General features: G+C 29.2%; 1 long non-coding RNA gene across 1 annotated transcript; it reads left to right on the top strand.

Moving 5' to 3' along the window:
• The first annotated feature begins 4,075 nt into the window (after positions 1–4,075).
• On the top strand, positions 4,076–6,690 carry LOC131623777 (uncharacterized). Its single transcript, XR_009290294.1, has 4 exons — positions 4,076–4,213; positions 4,399–4,513; positions 4,634–4,706; positions 6,607–6,690. It is a non-coding gene; the product is annotated as an uncharacterized LOC131623777 (long non-coding RNA).
• Positions 6,691–12,388: the final 5,698 nt, after the last annotated feature.

Raw genomic sequence — 12,388 nt, 5'->3', positions numbered from 1 at the left:
TACATGTGTAAATTTTATTAAATAGATTTTATGTTATCTATTTTTGGAAAAAAGTACTAGTAATATATATTCATTATCATCGTTTAAAAATAGATTCATCATTATGCGATAATTCCAAAATCTCTTGATTTTTCCTCTCTTTACTTAAATTTAAAATCTCCATTAAACCCCATCACAAGCCACCAATTTGAAAGTGATCACATTTTCTTTATTCCTTTCTTTATCAATGTGATAAGCAACATAATAGAAGACTTCACTGAACCATTTTTGCATAGTGCATCTTTGATTCCACATATTTCCACTTCGTTGAACTTAATTATAACTTTATTAAAATAAACGTTGTAACATACAATGCTCTACTATTCGACTCCGACGCTATATGGTGCTCGTTTTATTATTATTTTTCTTGAGCAACTAGACATGATGACACCGCCGCTAAGTTTAAATTGACTGAATTTTGATATAAATTTTATTATTTTTTGAATCAAAGTGTCGGCTGGGCCGACGCTAATTTTTAAACGTTTAGTTTTCTGAATTATTTATTAATTTACTTAATTTCCCTGTTTTTTTTTTCGTTTGGAATTAAACGTATTTTGATTTATATTTTTGTTTTAGTGTCAGCCCAACCGACGCTACATTCAATTAATTATTATTTATATTATTTACTTTTTTAGTTTCCCACTTATTTTTTTGTTTGGCACTCATTTTAATTTATTTTAGTTTTATGACAGGCCGACACTAATTTATATTTTAGTTATTATTTTTTATTTTTTAAATATAAAGACCATATTTTTAACTATCACATATTTTTAATTATCATAGATTTTTAATTATAAAAATAAATACGATAAAAATGGGGCGTTACAAATACCATATCATCATCAAAACTTAATAGTTACTAATTGACTTGTATCTTGCAATCCATAAGTTTTTCCATCTTGGATAAATTGTTGATTAAACTTGCAACACGTAGATCCACAAAAAAGATGTAGATGATAGATAGGGTTCTAGTGAAAGGGATAAACTGAGAAACATTCTTTTGTCAATGATCACACAAAAATGCAAGCAGCTTCCCTAAATTGTTAATGATGAGAAAAGTGGGGATGGAGAAATCGGGGATGGAAAAACCATATTACTAGCTAACCATCACCGTTCCGATTAAATAGGAAGCACAAGAAAAAGGTATTAGAGATTTTAGAAGTAGGAAATGTGAGAAAATTTGAAGATTGGGGAGCTGAAGCACCTCAAAAGGGATTCAAACTTATGGCAAAGAGAATATCTACCAAACATTTGAGGAATCTCTCCGTAATATATGGTAGCTATTGTTTCAACTTGTTAGGTTGTGGAAAAACCTAAATTTGTAACAAAACCAAACAAAAACTGCCCAACTAATTTATGAAAAGGTTATCACATGTCTATAATTCAAGTCAACATTTATAAACAATGCATATATTGTATTTCATGAAAAAATAGAGGTTTGCACCAATTTACAATTGATTCACAAAAAACATGACACTAAGCATCAAAATAATTTAGATTTTTTAATTCTTTGATGGGTGATAATTTATGATTTTTAGAATTAACTAATATTGGGGATATGAAATTTTTTTTAGCAAATAGTATAGTACTCCGTACAATGCGATTTCAGAAGGGCGTCTCCCGGTAGACTTCTGGTGATCTGCCGCGCGAGTGTCTGTGTTTTCTCGGTGGAACTTGAAGAGCTCCTAGAAAGATATCGTGCACTTTCTCAATTTCGGTTTAAACTCCTGGCTTTAGGGCCCATGGACCTTGTTTAGAAGGTACTGTCTGATATCGATTTAGGGCTTTTAGGTTTCGGCGGTTGTTGTTCTCAGCGCGGTCTTCTTGTAGCTCGGGGGTTTTCGCTGGGCCTTGTTCGATCTTCTCTGTTTGTATTTGTAGGGTTTTCTTGGATTTTCGCTCAAATCTCCTTCTTCAAGGGGTGAGGGTTTCTTCTTATTTTATCATAGTATGAGAGATCGGAGGTATGTTTTGCAGGAGAATGGTTGGAGGAAAGTCACCCAATTTTGGCAGCCAGGGGTGGAGAAGTAGAGGTGGGATTATTTTCCGTTGGGTGGCTGGAAACACAATTTGCCTCTTCAACCCAAGCAGGTGACTTTCTATTATGTTTTAGAATTTCCAGAAGTTACAAGTGCAAAGGATTTGTTCGTTTTATTCGGGTGTATAGGGAATGTGATTGAGGTGGCAATTTCGCTTAGAAGAAACAAATTTGGTAAACGATTTGGCTTCTCCAGATTTGTGAAGGTGGTTGATGGGCGGCTGCTTGCGAGGCGTTTGGATAATGTGGTGATAGGGGAGAAGAAATTACATGTTAATATACCACGATATAGTTATGCTAAACATTACAGACTTTGAGATAAACTTGAAAGGAGAGTTGATGCAAGATTAACACTTCAGATCTTTTATGTCAAGTTTTGAAGACATACTCAAATTATAATATAGTGTCATCAGCTCAACATTAAAGATATTATCATAAATAATCTTACCGGTAAAGCCGTAAACCCAAACCAGTTTGTTATTAATTTTAAAAAACCTTAATTTTCATTTTATATTTTAAAAGTAATTCTTAAAAGAGTAATATTGAAATTTTACAAAGATAGAAATTATATATTTTTACGAGAAGAGTTTAAACAATTTTTTATGAGAATTTAATAAAGTAGTATTTACTTAAATATTTTTGAAATTTTACCATTTAAAAGTATTTTAGAAAAGAATGTTTAAATAAATTTTTTATGAGACCTATTTAAAACTTTTTTAAAACAAAAATATAATTATACTTATAATATTCTAGAATTCAATTTAAATAAAATAATAGCCTAATGAAAATAAAAATAAAAATAAAAAAGAGTTTTAAGTAAAAAAATTTAGGGATTGTAGAAAATTTCTCCCTTTTGCATGGAGATAAATAAGTGAAAATTAGCCAGAGTGAGGAGAATGTAAATGTGGTTGCACATAAAACTGTGTCAAAGTCAATAGGTTCTAAACGCCATATTCGCGTGTAGCAAACTAATCAAACCTATATTTGTCAAAAAAAATTAATCACACCCACAAATAGCTTCCCATTTTACATATAATAACTTTCTTTCTCCATCCAATCACTCAACTAACAACTCTTTCTCTCAAAAATGTTTTGTCTTTGATACTGATGAACATACAAGTAATGGTGCCATATTTGTTTGATCATTGGTGCTATAATGAGTGTGAGATTCGAAGATGGAGTGCCTCCCTTCCTTACCACGCTTGAGGTTCTAGCTCATTCTACAAGATGTTATTAACATGGTTGTGTTTTATTGTTTTAACACATTTTATATCATTTTGATTTTTAAGGGTAAGCTTCAATTTCATTAATTAGTACTCAAATCATGTCTTTCTTGATTTGTTGTAGATAGGAACATATAGTGTACATTCGTTATTAAAACATGGTGGTGATTCAATTGTGGAGTATGACTCAAACGTAGGTACTACATTGCTTGCTTTTAATTTTTATGTATTTTAATGTTCTTTTGAACATTTTGTTTATCAAATGTATACTGTATTATTTCCAAACTCTTTCATGATTTATAATGCTAAACAATTTATATGAGGATGAAAGGAATAATTATTGACCATTAGATTTATTAATTAATAATTTAATGAATAATTATATGAGAATGTTTATTTAATCTCCACCATCTATATTTAATATAATGGTCAATGATTATCATTTAAAAGTATTATAAATCAAAGAAATGTTTAAATTTATGTGTTTTTGAAACTTTTTAATTTTTTAAACTAAAATATAATTATACTTATAATATTATAGAATTCAAAATTTTAAGTAGAAAATTCCTACGGATTGGAGAAATCTCTTCCTTTTTGCGTGGAGATAAATAAGTAAGACTAGCCATAGCTTATGGTTGAGAGTAAATATGTCATTTTGTTGAACAGAAAACTTTGTCAAAGTTATTTTCACACTCAAGAAACTATACTTCATAATCTCTTTCTATATATATACATGGCTTGTGTTGGATGTTGCTCAACATTTAGTTCAGGGTGGTGGTGTTATTTGGTAATTGTTATCTAGGGTCCTATTTTTGGTTAACATATTGCATATTCTTTACATTTTATGATGTTAAACCTTTCTCCTTATTAGAAGATGATGGTGATTCAAGTGTGGGGGAGGACTCGTACATAGGTACTAATTTGTTTGTTTCCAATTTTTGTGTATTTTAATGTTCTTTTGAACTTTTTCTATATCGATTATATATTGTATTGCTTCTAAGCTCTTGATTCATTTTTTGACCTAATTAGCTTCCCGTTTTACATATAATAACTTTTTCTCTTAAAAATGTTTTGTCATTGATACTGATAAACATACAGGTAATGGTGCCATTGGACATATTTATTTTATCAGTGGTACTATAATGAATGTGAGGTTCGAAGATGGAGTGCCTCTGATCCTTACCACGCTTGAGGTTCTTGATCATTCTACAAGGTGTTATTAACATGGCTGTGTTTTATTGTTTTAACACATTTTATATCATTTTGATTTTTAAGGGTAAGCTTCAATTTCATTAATTAGTACTCAAATCATGTCTTTCTTGATTTGTTGCAGATAGGAACATATATTGCACATTCGTTATTAGAAGATGGTGGTGATTCAATTGTGGAGGATGACTCAAACATAGGTACTACGTTACGTGCTTCCACTTTTTGTGTATTTTAATGTTCTTTTGAACTTTTTATTTATCAAATGTATACTGGATTATTTCCAAACTCTCTCATGGTTTATATAGATGAAATCTAATAGGATAGAAATTAGGCTAGAAATGTGGAAATGAATTTTGGAGATTGCGTTAAAATTAATAGAAAATATTTATAACCCTATACAATTTATATGAGAATGAAAGAAATAATTATTGACCATTATATTTATTAATGATTCAATGAATAATTATATGAGAGTGATTATTTAATCTCAACCATTTATATTTAATTTAATAATCAGTGATTATTCATTTCATTCTCATAAAAAAAAGACATTCTCACGTGTAGAAAATTGAACTAGACTAAATTAGAATTAGACTTACTGTGAATTTGTCATTCATATAGGTTATAATTTAATTTAGTTGCCTAACACTATTAGATGTCCCAACTTCGGACATATATCTTCGGCTTGTTTCAATATTGTGAATGAGACTTGTAATCATAATGTACTGTGCAAGAAAAATGTTTAAGCAAAATGTTCAAATAAATAATACGAAGTTTAAACACTAACATGTTACTCTCTTTAATAGGTAGATGATTATGGTTTACCATTGATTGATAATAAATGGATATCATGTTGATTTTAAAGAGTACACTTATTAATTAGTGGTTATCTTATTTATTGATTTGTTTTTAACGCATAACGATTTATCAAGATTTAAGAAAATATCAATGGCCTGTATAGAAAATTTTCAGTTGTATAAAAATAAGTTTACAAAAGCCTTAATCAACAAAAGCAAGTATAATAAAATTATTGTTTGACTTTGTAAAAAAATAACAGTAATACTGAAAAGTTAAATAATGGAAAATTACCATTTGTTTATATAATATTTTATTATATATTATAAAGTAATTTTATTTTCATTGGCATGGATCATGTTTGCATCTACCTAAGCTTTTTTGTCCCTGCCTTGGACTTTAGCCCAACTTGGTTAGTTTGTTGGATCATCAACCATCCTTCCTTTTTTCAATGGTTACTTATAACACATTTAATCTTGTCTTCATTTGTTATATTAATGAAACCCACATTAAACTTAGTAGCTCTAAATTAAAGATTTATAGAAAAAAAAATTAAATACGATAATTGCTTTGGATCTACCAAGATGCTCCCTGATGAATCCAAAGTAATTAAAATATTAAACTTTTTTTATAAATATTCACTTTAGAGCTAGAAAGATGCTCTCTTAAAACACTAATGTAATTGTGGTTTTTATTAGCACAACAAATTAAAATAAGATCAGAGGTGTAATAAGTATTCATTTAATAAAGAATGATTGTTGATAGACCCGACAATCAAGCAAAATTAGGATAATGCCCAAGGAAGGGATAACATAGCACAGACTGATGACAACATGGACAATGCAACTGAAAAATTAAATTAATTTATAATTCATAAAAAAAAAAATTAGTTTCCGAATTTTGTAGTTTCCTCAATTCTAATTCTCTTTTTTGAACTCGTGTTTGAAACTTTAAACCATCTTCTAAAGTGCCTCCTACATTTCAATTTTACACAAATTGGAGATACAACAACTTGTTGGTAAAAAATTTGGTATGCTGTTTTGTTCTTTCTTTTTGTGATTAACAAATATTAGTTTTTTGAACTGGTGATTGAAGAATTGTTAAAAAGGAACTGAAGGATTTTCCTATTTGTTTTGTTTATGTTGAAATTATACCGTCTTAATATCATAGTTCTTTCTTTTTTGGAATATAGGATAATACTAGCATTGGAATGTGTGGCTTATATAAAATTATAGCAATTGTTGAACTTTATTAATTATTCATTAGAGGTATCACAATATTACAATGGTGTTATATGAATAGACACATATATGGAAATAAGGAGCTTGTCACTGTGACTGTTGTCGATTCACTCCTCCACAAAAGGTAGCTACATTAGCATGGGACTTTGAACATGATTATTAATTTTTTAATAGCATGATCGGAGGTTTCAACATAGTAGTCCAACAATGCGTGGAATGTCAACGATATCGTGTGGTGTTTTAAGATCTTGGCTTGGAGATGGTTAGTCATAGGAAAAATTAGTCAAACCAATTGTAACTTTTATAATTTTAGCAAAGACCCTATGCTATTTTTATCGCAAGTCTCAATTGGTGGATAATTTTTCTTCGGGGTGTTTTGTTTTCCCGCCCCTCTTTTGTAAGTTCGGTTGAGAACTTGGGTTCTCTTTCATCAATGAAATCTTGCCTACAGAAAAAAAATAGTAGTCCAATTTTGCAATGTACTCCATATCATAGAGTCGTTCTCTTTAGTCATTCAACATATTTCGGTGCATGTCTGAAGGGATGTATAAATAGTACATGTAGCGAGGTTGATCTTATTGGTGAAAAGATATTTGTCTATTACTGCCCTTGTTGGTGATTGAAACAAAATAGTGACGCGCAAGAAACCTTGTGATTATTGTAAGTTTGTTGGTGTTATTTATGTGTATTAGTTTTGTGTCAAAGTATTATGTTTCATTTATTGATTGATGATTGCGTTCGAGTTACACTAAAATTTCTCATGAAAGACAAGTCTCAAGTGTTTTGAGTGTCTGTAATTCCTTATCATATTATTCCAACATAATTTGACAATTAAATTAAGAGTGTATTTTTAATAGTAGGAAAGAGTATGTGAACCAAAAATATTGTAAGATCCTCAAAGGTAATAATGGCGTTCTTCTTGGTTTAGTATGGGTGCAACTAATTCTAGACCATCCAAATATCCTCCTATAAGTTCCCAATGTTCCCTGTATATTGCATTTAATGATGTACTCTCTCAAGTTTTCATTGAAATTGAGTTTTCTCCCTCATATACTACAAGGAGTTGAATTTCACCGATGAAATTGTATTGTATTGAAGCCATAGTGTTATTTATGTGTATTTAACTGTTGTATTCTGAACCTATTCACCTCTAAGAATTCCATGTGGTAATTGGTGAATTGAATTTTCTTTGTGATTTCAACTTTTGTTTTAAGTGATTGATCGTTTATATTGATATTGCTTTGTATTGTAGATATAGGAATAAACATAACAATGCGGAAGCTAAGTAAAGGACGTGGTTTTGTCATATCCCCAAAAGATTACTCAACTAAAGTATCGTTATTTGAATGTATCAAAATCTACTATATTTTCAACTAAATTTTAACATTAACTTAAGAGAGGGGTTTGGATGACGCATTTTAGTTTGGAAAAGTAATTTTTTTTAAGGAATTTAAAATGACTAGATCAAAATTTATTGTTTGGATTAAAATATGGAGAATTAATAAAATGATATAAATTTATGCAGTATTTTATTCATGTTAAATATAATGAATTTCAAATGACACTAATAAGTAAAGAATTTTAAATTGCTCATCCACTCTTTATAATATGAACTAAATTCTTGATTAATAATTTTTCAAATTTTGCAAGACGGTCCTCATATTTTATGAAAATTTCAAATTCGTCTAAATTTTTTCAAAAATTACAAATAAATGTTAATAATAATCATATTTAAAAATTAGTCACTTCAAATTTTCAAAATAAATGTAAATTTGTCCCTATTTTATATATTTTAAATTTGGCCCAAAAGTTTAAAAAAATTATGAATATGACCTTAGAAATTTAACAATGAATCATTTTGCGACACAATCCAAACAAAAAAATTTAAAAATAAATGAATTTCTATTGAATGATTTAAAATACATAGAATTTTGAATTCTATGAAAGAAAACTTTAGTTTATTTTAATATATATTTACTTATTTTGAATAACAGTGAATCATTTTTTGTTATTTTTTCATTTTAAATTCAATCCTAATTTAAAAAGAAATAATCTTAGTTTTATTTAATATTTATTTTTGAGATCTAATAATTATTGCAAGAATTTTTTAAATTTTAAAAAAAAATTATTTATTAGTCAAAAATAATTTAAAATAATAAAAGGCAGAAAAAAGAGCTAGATATCCAAAATCTAACAAACATATATGCAAAATAATAATTATTGGAAAAAAGAGGGAGAGTTAGATATTATTTGTAACACGACTTTAAATTAAAGTTATTGAAATTTAAAATTGTAAAAATTTATACTAATGCCTACACCCGCATAATCTAAAAACAAAAAGAGCATGATGTAAGGATGGGATACTAGACAGTTTGGGCTTAAAACGTTAATGTTAAGTTGTCTCTATTGGAGTAATTGGAAGATAAAGTTTCAATAGATAATATTGTTGAAAGGTTTAAATTAACAATAAAACCACACAAAAATTCTCATTTAGTCTATGAAAAACAACAAAAAGCTGTTGTTCTAGGAGATCAAGCGACTTGAAGTGATCAACAGATAATTGAATAACACATTTTATGGAATTTATAGAATGATGAATATTTGACCCATAATTTCTAAACCTCGCTTTGTTTCTACATTTACAAAACTCAAATAATCCTAGTAATATGTTTTAAGACTATATTCTTAATACGAGAACTCCACCCTTTCTTATAAAGGAAAAATAAGGCTATGATATAAGATTTGGGAGAACTTATGTAAAAGAGATTATCCACTTCCAAGTTTTCATATTAAGAGGTAATTCAACGAAAATGTGATGTGAAATTTTGAATGCATAACCAAATAAGATGTATTAAGAAAACACGACAATCTATTTTATTCCTTCAAGTATGAAGAAAATGCGACCATCTACTTTATTCCTTCAGGTATGAAGAAAATGTTTTTCATAAATCGGCGTAGAATCTTCCACAATATTCATTATTGAACTGAAATAGGGTTAATGAACAATGCTTTTTAATTTGTTCTTAATGATAACACAATATTAAGGAAAAACAATTTTATTATATAATTTTTGTTACATGTGTAAATTTTATTAAATAGATTTTATGTTATCTATTTTTTGAAAAGAGTACTAGTAATATATATTCATTATCATCGTTTAAAAATAGATTCATCATTGTGCGATAATTCCAAAATCTCTTGATTTTTCCTCTTTTTACTTAAATTTAAATACTCCATTAAACCCCATCACAAGCCACCAATTTGAAAGTGATCACATTTTCTTTATTCATTTCTTTATCAATGTGATAAGCAACATAATAGAAGACTTCACTGAACCATTTTTGCATAGTGCATCTTTGATTCCACATATTTCCACTTCGTTGTACTTAATTATAACTTCATTAAAATAAACTTTGTAACATACAATGCTCTACTGTTCGGGTACGGAAGGCATGGTATGCATGCTGAAGCTAGAACACAGTTTGAAGAAAAGTAGTCTTTTATAGTACCATGGTAGATACATGTTGAAAAAATTGTTTAATAGAATCTTGTATGATGTTGCTTATACATGAAGAAAAGAATCGTGCAAGAAGTGGCCGCGTCCAACCCCATAATTGCTTCATGTCAACTATCACCAAATTTGGAGAAAGAAATTCACTGTTCTTCATAAACCATTAAGCTCCAATTATACAATTGTCTACTATGTTGATTTGTGGTTCTTTTCAAACTAAGCCGACTGATGATCACTACTAGAATATTGGGATTTAGCTGCCAGGATATAGCGTCGGCAACCGACTCCGACGCTATATGGTGCTCGTTTTATTATTTTTTTTCTTGAGCAACCAGACACGATGACACTGCCGCTAAGTTTAAATTGACTGAATTTTGATATAAATTTTATTATTTTTTTAATCAAAGTGTCGGCTGGGCCGACGCTAATTTTTAAACGTTTAGTTTTCTGAATTATTTATTAATTTACTTATTTTCCCTGTTTTTTTTTCGTTTGGAATTAAACGTATTTTGATTTATATTTTTGTTTTAGTGTCAGCCCAACCGACGCTACATTCAATTAATTATTATTTATATTATTTACTTTTTTTGTTTCCCACTTATTTTTTCGTTTGGCGCTCATTTTAATTTTTATTTTAGTTAGATGTCTGGCCGACACTAATTTATTTTTTAGTTATTATTTTTAATTTTTTAAATATAAAGACCATATTTTTAAGGCAAAATACCCATTGTAGTCCCTTAACTATACCCCTAGATTCAGTTTGGTACCTTAATTTTTTTTCGTGTCAAAATGGTCCTTTAACTTTTTAATAGATGCATATGAGTCCCTTCCGTCTATTCCGTTAGTCAAAGTCTGTTAAAAGTCTACGTGGCAGTGACAGGTGGATATGACCAAATATTGTGAGGGACTTAGCGTCGGAAAAATCGACGCTAAAAGCTATTTCTGGATTTTTTTAATTATTGTTGTTCATCTTCTTCCCCAAAAATTTTCTTAAAAAATACCTAAAAATTTGGGGATATCAACAAAAACTCAAAATTGGATACTAAAAATCGTGAACAGCATTAATTTCTTACTAACAACAAAAAATTCCATAAAATCATATCTCTTCCACCCATAACAGCATATCTCTTTCTCTCATAAAACGTGAATAAAACTTCTCTCTTCCTCTCTTTTTCATCTCTTACTAACAACAATAATTTCTATAAAATCATATGACCAAAATGCAATCAAGTCCTGCAATCTCAACAATAAATCACAAGCAACAGAAACATCATGAATAAAGTGGTTGTCGGAGGGGGTGGGGGCTTCAACGGAGTTCTGGTGCGGAGGGAGGATGGAACACGGTTGACCGTAGACGGCGGAAGGGTGCTTCCATGCTTTCGGTGGTTTCCGTTTATGATATTTTCTTTTCTCACTCTTCTTTGTTATGTTTTGATTTTGCTTTAATCCATAGATTTTATGCAGGTTCTTGAATCAGATTGTGTTTAGAGGTGAGTTTGGTGGTGTTGATTTTGAATTTGTGAGGTTTATTTCATGTTGATGTGTTTTATTTACATGAGTTTGTTGTTGTTGTGATTTGGTAAAGTGACAAAAGTTGAAGATGATTTGTGGCTACTGTGTTAGATTTTGCAGGTTTATGGTTTGGGTTGGAGGATGACAAAGGTCATGATAATGGTGCATAATGAAGGTTTATGGTTTGGTGTTATCCCTAAATTTTTGGGTTTTTTTTAAGGAAATATTTTTGGGAAGAAGATGAACAATAATTAAAAAAAATCCAGAAATAGTTTTTAGCGTCGGTTTTTCCGACGATAAATCCATCACAATACTAGGTCAAATCCACCCGTCACTGCCACGTAGACATTTAACAAACTTTGACTAACCAAGTAGACGGAAGGGACTCATATGCATCTATTAAAAAGTTAAAGGACCATTTTGGCACGAAAAAAAGTTAAGGGACCAAAATGAGTATTTTGCCTATTTTTAACTATCACATATTTTTAATTATCATAGATTTTTAATTATAAAAATAAATAAGATAAAAATGGGGCGTTACAAATACCATATCATCGTCAAAACTTAATAGTTACTAAATTGACTTGTATCTTGCAATCCATAAGTTTTTCCATCATGGATAAATTGTTGATTATACTTGCAACACGTAGATAATATTTATAAAAACTGCCCAACTAATTTATGAAAAGGTTATCACATGTCTATAATTCAAGACAATATTTATAAACAATGCATATATTGTATTTCATGAAAGAATAGAGGTTTGCACCAATTTACAATTGATTCACAAAAAACATGACACTAAACATCAAAATAATTT

The sequence above is a fragment of the Vicia villosa genome, unplaced genomic scaffold (genome assembly GCF_029867415.1).
Source record: "Vicia villosa cultivar HV-30 ecotype Madison, WI unplaced genomic scaffold, Vvil1.0 ctg.000078F_1_1_1, whole genome shotgun sequence".
Lineage (NCBI taxonomy): Eukaryota > Viridiplantae > Streptophyta > Magnoliopsida > Fabales > Fabaceae > Vicia > Vicia villosa.
Note: the sequence above shows the minus strand (reverse complement) of the source record. Positions and strands in the feature narration are given on the sequence as shown.